Genomic DNA, 8,208 nt, shown 5'->3' with positions numbered 1-8,208 from the left:
AGAATGATGGTCTCCTCTTCAATGCCTTAAATCTTGACTCTATTGTTTCTCCAAAGCTTCAAGGAAGACTAAAAATTCTCAATTTTTCTTGAATGCTTAAATTATTTATCTCTTGTGTGTGCATGCTAAATGGATAGATTTCATGTTCTATCAAATGAGAGGGGAAATCCCTCTTATATACTTTCCTGTAGGATTAATTGACTATTTTTCTGACATGAGACGATATAGGGGGATTTTACTGCTTCAAATTTGAGGTAGGAGAGGGAGAGGGACCCAAGATAGGTCCCCATTAAGGGGGACTAGGGCACCATGCCCTAATTTAGGGCAGGATCAAGGTGTATGCAGGGTTTATCAATGAATTGTATGAGGTTTTTAATATGTGTGAACATAATCAGGTCTCTAATCAGGCTGAGGGGTGCAAACACTAAGGCAAAGACCCAAATGCAATCAAAAATTGTAAGGGGTGCACTTTTAGGACTTTACATTTAGCTCCCAATTTAGCGGCAGTATGAGATTATGCAAATACTTGTGATAAAGTAGAAGGAATGCAGATTGAAATACTTTCACCATGTCAAAGAGGCAAGATTCACCAAGCCCCAGTGGACTTTGGGATCTTACGACTTCAATGATAAGGTAAAAGGGAAGATCATGATAGAAAAATAGAGAACCATGACTACAACTAGTAAGATTCTCTTACAATGAGTCATGAAAAGAAGAAGCACAAAAAATTACAAAGAAAAGACAAAATTCGCTAAGTAACTTTGAGTACCAAAAGAGAGAATCATGAGTGAAGTGTATGCCCCCACGTTAAAAAAATTGTGTACACCTTATCAAGAGAAATTGCTTTAAGGTAGGATACATCCAAAGAAGACAAGCACGTTATCACAATAATTTAGCCCCCAAGAGAGCATAAATCAAAGGATAATGAACACAAAGCAAAAAACGTGAGGTGGTTTCACCTAAATTTGGACTCGGTATGATTTCTATGATAACTCATGTATATCATATATATATATATATATATATATATATATATATATATATATGTGCACGTATAATTGTCCTCATCACCCAAAGAAAGGAAACCACCACATGGAAGAAGGGAACACATGTGTCTTTTGAATCAACATGGGATTGACCAAAAGAGATCTCTGTATACACCTAAATAAGGTCTGAAGATAATTAATTAAATAAGCAATTATTTAATTAATTCTCCTTCCCAATTTAACTGAATTCATTAGCAATTTGATTAAATTCCCCATTAATCTACTTATTAATAAATCTAAGGATTTATTTAATAAGTTAATTTCAATAGTCTTCTTTGATTAATTAATAATTAATCCTCCCCCCATTTAATTCATTCTTCTGATCCCTAATTAATTAAAACAAATCAATTTATGATTTTGTTAAAAGTTAATAACCTTTTCCTATTATTTGAATTTTTAAATTCAAATTCCCCACATGCCTCCTAACTTCTAATCACCTAACCTAACCACCCCCTATCCTAATCCATTCCACCTAATCCTGGGTTTAACTAACCCTATCCTATCTTGCACATCCTAACCTCCTATGAATTGGATATTCTCCCCTTGAGACACATGGCACTTTTTCCACATGTCTCTTCCCTTGGACACTTGCCCTCTTGTGAGGAAGATTCCTTGACACTTGTCACCACAGAGATGACAAGTGTCCCTCCCTCCAACCTCTTCTCCAACCTCCAGTTTGACCCTTGATATCTTCATACTCAATCTTGATCAGTGATTCCTGCCACCTCACCCCTGGCCTTGGAAATCCTATAAATATATCCCATTTTGGAGCACAATGGATCCAATCTCAAGAATTGTTATTATAGGCATATCATTTCTAGCATTCTAGTTTAACAGTGTTATCATTTATTGCATCCTATATCTATCTTAATTTGATTATCTTCTACTATAATTGCTTAATCATATAGCATAATCAATTTCTCATCTACCTTAATTACATCTATCATTTAGCATAGTCACGTATATCATTAGCATAATTATCTTATTGGATCAATCTAGCTTAATCATGCATTTATCTAGCTTGCACATCATATCATTTTAAATCCTTTGTCTTGGTGTAGTCAAGTCACTAGGATTGCTCATCTATATCTGAGAGAAAATCCACACTCGCATCTCTTAGGAGGCGATAGGTCGCTTTGCCATTGTTTATCTTTCATTTGATTTCAAAATGCTAACCATGCTTGTAATGATCTATTGAGTGTTTGTGTTGTAGTTGCAGGTACCCTACTTTACACTCATGACATTTTGGCACCCATTGTGGGGTTAGAAATCTCATTTCTTGGCCTCTTACATCTTTAAATCTTCAATCTCACAGATATCTAGTTGTACTATCTTCAAAATCTCGTACGAGTACCTTTGCAGTATCATACAAGCTTCTTTGGGTACTTGTATGGGTATGTGGGAATACTTGTACTGCTACGTGAGAAAACTTGTACGATTTTTTATTTCTGTCTTTTCATAAACAAAGTTCATTTTAGGGTTTTTATTCTTAAATTAGGCTATTACTAATGCTAAACTTGGTTTTGTTTGTGAGTTTTCTAGCAGCCTAATTGGTTTTCTACATAACGTTTGTCCAAGATTATGGTAGCTAAAGAATCAATTACTCAAAACAAATATGATTACTAATGTATTGGTTTTACAGGTTGCTTAAGGGAACTCAACCAAACTTTGTGTCTTCTTAAATTTTTCTAGGCACACATAATTTGCTAATGACAAATGAACAATCTTGTTTTCTATGCTTGAGAAGTTGTCTAAAAGGTAGTAGAGTATGCTCTTATCCGTATGGACAATCAGAAATCCTAACCCTTGAAGTGTTTCTATGTTTGAGATTTGGATACCTTTAGCGGGCATGTCACAGTAGGAAAAGTACTCACCTTGTGAGAATGACCCAAGTGAGTGCACACCTAGACCTAAGTTTTTTGAATCACTCTAAAAAATAGGCCTCTCGGGATTAAAGTCTCAGAGGATGGGATTATTTGAGATCTCTCATATCAAACATTTAGTTGGACCTTGTGGTCTCAATCATACTTGCATGACTACTTCTTGTTTCAGTACCTTGTTGGGCTATGTGTCTAAATCATGCTTTCACGACTGCAAGGGATAATTCCAAATGGAAATTCTTACTACGAACCCTAAGATAGAAGCTACCTAGTTCACCTTTGAAAGGGGGATAATCTTTGTGCAAGAGAGATAGTAACTCTCCCAAGACACTTGCCATATCATGTCCCCATTAGTGTTTAGAGTCGGATAATATGGATTGAGAATCCATTGTGTAAGACTCAGTGGCCGTATTTTGATTAGCTATTGGGTGTGTACCTAAGTTTGCAAGAAAAGGTTTTCTCTCTCAGCCAACTTCCTTAGGATTTAGCATGTTGTGCTTGAGGTCACTTATCATATCGCATGTTTGTTGTGTTTTCATCCTTGACTCTAAAACTAAAAAATTTAAAAACTAGAAAACACAATCAATACATCAAACATCATTGGTCAAAAATCTATCAAAGTCAAAAATTTGTCTCTGCTCTATCCTAAGTCGTACGATTTTCCTAGTTTGTCGTACGAGAAAGGTAGTTCATCTTTATGTTCTGTCTAAATTGTCATACGAGATTCCTAGTTTGTCATATGGGACTATCTAAATTGTCATCTGGAGCTTATTAAATAGTCGTATGAGATTCTATCTCTATCAGTCCAACGTTGTCTTCTTGCATGTCTTTTCCAGATCTATCATGTTTGCTTGGTCAATTTACAATGAGCATATACACCTGATATCTGTTATCGTGTGCTTAGGTTGTCTTCTTGGTTCACTCGGTTAAGTAATCTTCTATCAAAATAAATTCTAGAACTAGACACCCCCAAGATTTTCAAGTATTCATCTTCAACAAGTTCAAGATCTAAAATCTCAAAGTGCATCATCACCTTCTTTGATAAACTAATCACTCAAAACATAGTTTCTCATCAGGATCTATCATCCTTTATCACCAAACTACAACATTTGATCAGGATAACCTCATCCCATATCATAGGATATATCGTTCCTATTGGACTTGGTCTTATCAAAATCCTCATCATTGTACTCCAACCTAAGATCAAAAAACTTATAAACTTACAAATACTTGAATTATCTTTTTGTGTCATATCACTCTATCATATCTACATTGACAGTCGATCACTTATCGAAACACCTTTTAGAAAATTGAATCCTTGCACAATATTCAACACACATGTATGCCCATTTTAACTAGAGCGCAAAGGTGTAAGATCAAAGAAACGAAAAAATAGAAACATTTGAAATAGTTGAAGATCATAGGAACATGGCATACCAAAGAGAAATACAAGAAGAGGACATGACAGATCAACATATCAGAGAAATCAAACAAGATCCTAAATTCAATAAATTTATGGAGAAAATATTGGAGGGAGAAAAGTAAAAATACTTCCTAATGTTAGCAAAATTTGGTGCTACAATCCCCCAATATTTTGATGTGAGCAATTTAGGACAAAGGAGAAGTGACCCTTTCCATGATAACGAATGACATGAGGAGATTTCCAGTCAAAAAAAAGGATGACACATCAATTCCTAATAGCACAAGAACTAATGAGGAAACTTTCGTTCCTAAAAAGGATGACATAGAAATTCTCAACAATACCAAATCTAATGAGGACACAAGAAAGAGTCAGAATGATATAAGAAGAGATCAAGATCATACTAGAATGCAAACTCATGATTATGCAAAAATAAATCATGTGGATAATCCTCTCACAGCTCTTACACAACAAATACAAATGCTGCAAACATAGATTCAAGATATGCAGAAAGGAACTGAAAGAAGATATTAGCTTCAAGAAATCAGTCCTTGCCCATTCTACAAAAATCTAAACATGATACCATTTCTTATAGGTTGTGAAACTCCTAGATGTGATAAATATAATGGAAGCACTGATCCCCGAGATCATATACGATAATTATGCACGATGGGTATGGATTTTTCACATTAGGATACATACCTGATGAGATTATTTCCAAAGAGCTTAAGTGGACTAGCTATGGAATGGTTCTCCAAACTTCCAACCAAAATTAGATCATTCACAGAATTCGTGGATAAGTTTATTTCACAATACTCTTACAACATACAACATGAGGCACAATGCTAGATCTATGTAATACCAAACAAAAGAGTCGAGAACCTTTCATGATGTTTCTACAGAGATGGAGACTGTTAGCTTAATGATATCCTCATACGGTGCCAGAATACAAGAAAATGGACATATTCATCGATAATCTAAATAGACAAATGATCTATCATCTAAAAATGCAATATCATCAAAATTTTGAAAAGATGATTGATAATGGAATTAGGATGGAAGAAGCTATGGTGAAGAAAGGTGAGTTGAAGCTATACAAGGAAGGAGTTAATCCTACTAGCAACAACAACAATGATAAGCCCAAATTTTGGAATAGAAATTGAAATATCGTCAATGATGGGATAGTGGATAACAACAATGTAAAACCAAAGCAACCGGTTTTCAATTTATCCAATCACTCAGCAGCGACACAACAAAACAACAATCACCAAAAATCAACTTTCAACAATTTCTTTTGAAAGAAATTTACAAACATTGATGAACCACTTGGGTTAGCATTAAAGATGCTTCTCGCAAACAAGTTGATTACTTTGCCAGAAGGAAGAAACTTCGAACCTCAAGTGAAACCCTCTTGATGGAACAATGACCATTATTGAAATTTTCATTGAAACAAGGGACACCAAACAGATAATTATCAGTAGTTGAAACATGTCATTCAAGATTTGATTGATAATAGAGTGATAACTGTGGATGGGCATATGACAAACGAATCTCATGCAGCTTTCAAAAATTTGCTTCCTAACTATGAGAAGGGTGAATCATCAACAACACATAATGGTAAGGGTAAAGAAAAGGTGAACTATGCTCATACATATGAAAATATGGTAAATGTGATTGTGGTTAAAGAGAAACAACATCAAGAACCCATTCATACCATCACAAAAAGAAAATCCAAAGTTTTTTTGTTGGGTCCTACAATTAACATGTCATCCACTTCAAAATAATATAGTCGAGTGGATCAACTACAAAATACTCCCGCACAAATAACCATCTTAGAAATTTTAAGGCTTTCACCTACACACAAAGAAATTCTAGAAAGAGCATTAGTAGATACGACAGTGTCCAAAGATCTTGATGTAGATCAATTCCAAACCATGGTGGGACATCTCATAACCCCTCATTGTTTATCATTCACCGAAGAAGATGGCATGTCCTTGCAATATCCCCATAACGCTCCCTTGCATATTTAAGTCCTCATTCATAAGATGCATGTTAAACGTGTCCTAATAGATGAGGGAGCTGGCCTAAATATTTGCTCATTAAGTCTTGTCCATGCTCTAGGTTATTCTGAAGGTGCAGTTGATCCCCGTAAAAAGATCACAATCAAAGCATATGATGAAGAAGAGTGTTCCTCCAAAGGAATTGTGGTATTACCCATCAGAGTGGGACCCTTGCAGAAAGATACAACATGCCAAGTTCTAGACTTGGATTTATCATACAACATACTCTTGAGAATACCATGGATACATAACATACAAGCTATTCCATCAACATATCATCAGTGCCTGAAGTTTCCATATAATGGGTAGAAAATCATGATCTTAGCAAACTCAAATCCATTCCAATACTGTAGTAATCTAAAATTGGCTCAAGAGGTCATTGTTCCTCATAATAGGAAGGCACCGTCTTCAAACACACAATCTAAGGAAAAATCATTTGCCTCAATTTTGTAAAGTATGGAAAAACAAATGCAGCTAAGAGATCAAGGGAACGAAGAATATTCACTGTCAGAGTTAGCTCTTTCTCCTAAATCCTATGGAAAGTCATCAAAATCTAAACAACAACCAATTGTGAAACATCTTCCCATATTTTATGGAGAATTTGTTAGTGTTGGGACCTTATCGGAGGAAACAAAAGACAAAGATGTGCTACAATGGCTATACAAGGATGAAGAAGTCCAACAAAAGATCAATAAAGTCAGAATACCTACAGAAAAATATGGAAAAGGATTTAACATCCTTTAGAAAATGGGATATACTGGAACGGGTCCTTTAGGAAAAAGAAAAGAAGGTATCTCAGAACCTATACAACAGGCTACAGGCAAATCAAGCTTAGAGTATGGACAAGTTACTCTACCAGAAGACACATCTTCTAGGCAACAAAAAATTGAACATGATAACAGACAAGAGCAACTTGCAATTGAAAGGCAAGAAACATCTGCCAAATAATGAAAAAAAAAAAACATGAAATGGAAAAAGAAGAAAGCTTCTAATCAACAGGAAAAACAAATTAAAGGCACTTCCCAAGTAGAGTTAACTCTTAATCAAAATAGACAAGAAGCTAGTACAAATCAAGGAGAGTTGATAACAAGGTTGATAGAACTCAATATCAGCCCAGAGGAAGCTGAATATGAGAGAAGAAAAGATATAGCAATAAAAATAGAAGAAACAAATCAAACGCTATATGAACAAATTTGTAGATTGCAAGCTACAAGTCAGATAGATTCTAATGAATGGGAATGGGATTCTTATCATTCTGAACAATTAGCTGAAGAAACTTGCTTTGAAGAAGATGTAGGTGTCGATGTAGTTCATGCGTATCCAGGACAAATGTTAGGAACTAGCCCACTTGAATTAGAATCACATTCGGTTGAATTGGACTTAATCGAGGATGATCTGGAGCTACTTGCGAGAGGTCATTCTGATGAGAGTATCATTCTAGACATTGATATACATATCGAAAACTTTGACATCTCTATCATGACCCTTAATACCTTTGAAGCATCTCAACTTGAGAACCCCTTACCTCTAATCCATCTTGAACTTATTGACTAGGAAAATGAAAGATATACTACCATTGACACCTTTCCTAATGACCATGCCATATCCTTATATCTTAAAGAAATCGAACCTATAACAACTTTCACCAAGGATTTCAACAATGTATCTTCTAGTCAAGTGGGTGCTAAATCTCTCAGTCACAAAAGTGAAAATAAAGAAAACAATACTAGATCTAATGCTGAAAACAATTTATTGGCAACATTAGACCAAGAAAAAGTAAAAAGAAAGGACACATCTAATGG

The sequence above is a fragment of the Cryptomeria japonica genome, chromosome 4 (genome assembly GCF_030272615.1).
Source record: "Cryptomeria japonica chromosome 4, Sugi_1.0, whole genome shotgun sequence".
NCBI lineage: Eukaryota > Viridiplantae > Streptophyta > Pinopsida > Cupressales > Cupressaceae > Cryptomeria > Cryptomeria japonica.
This window is presented reverse-complemented; position numbering follows the sequence as displayed.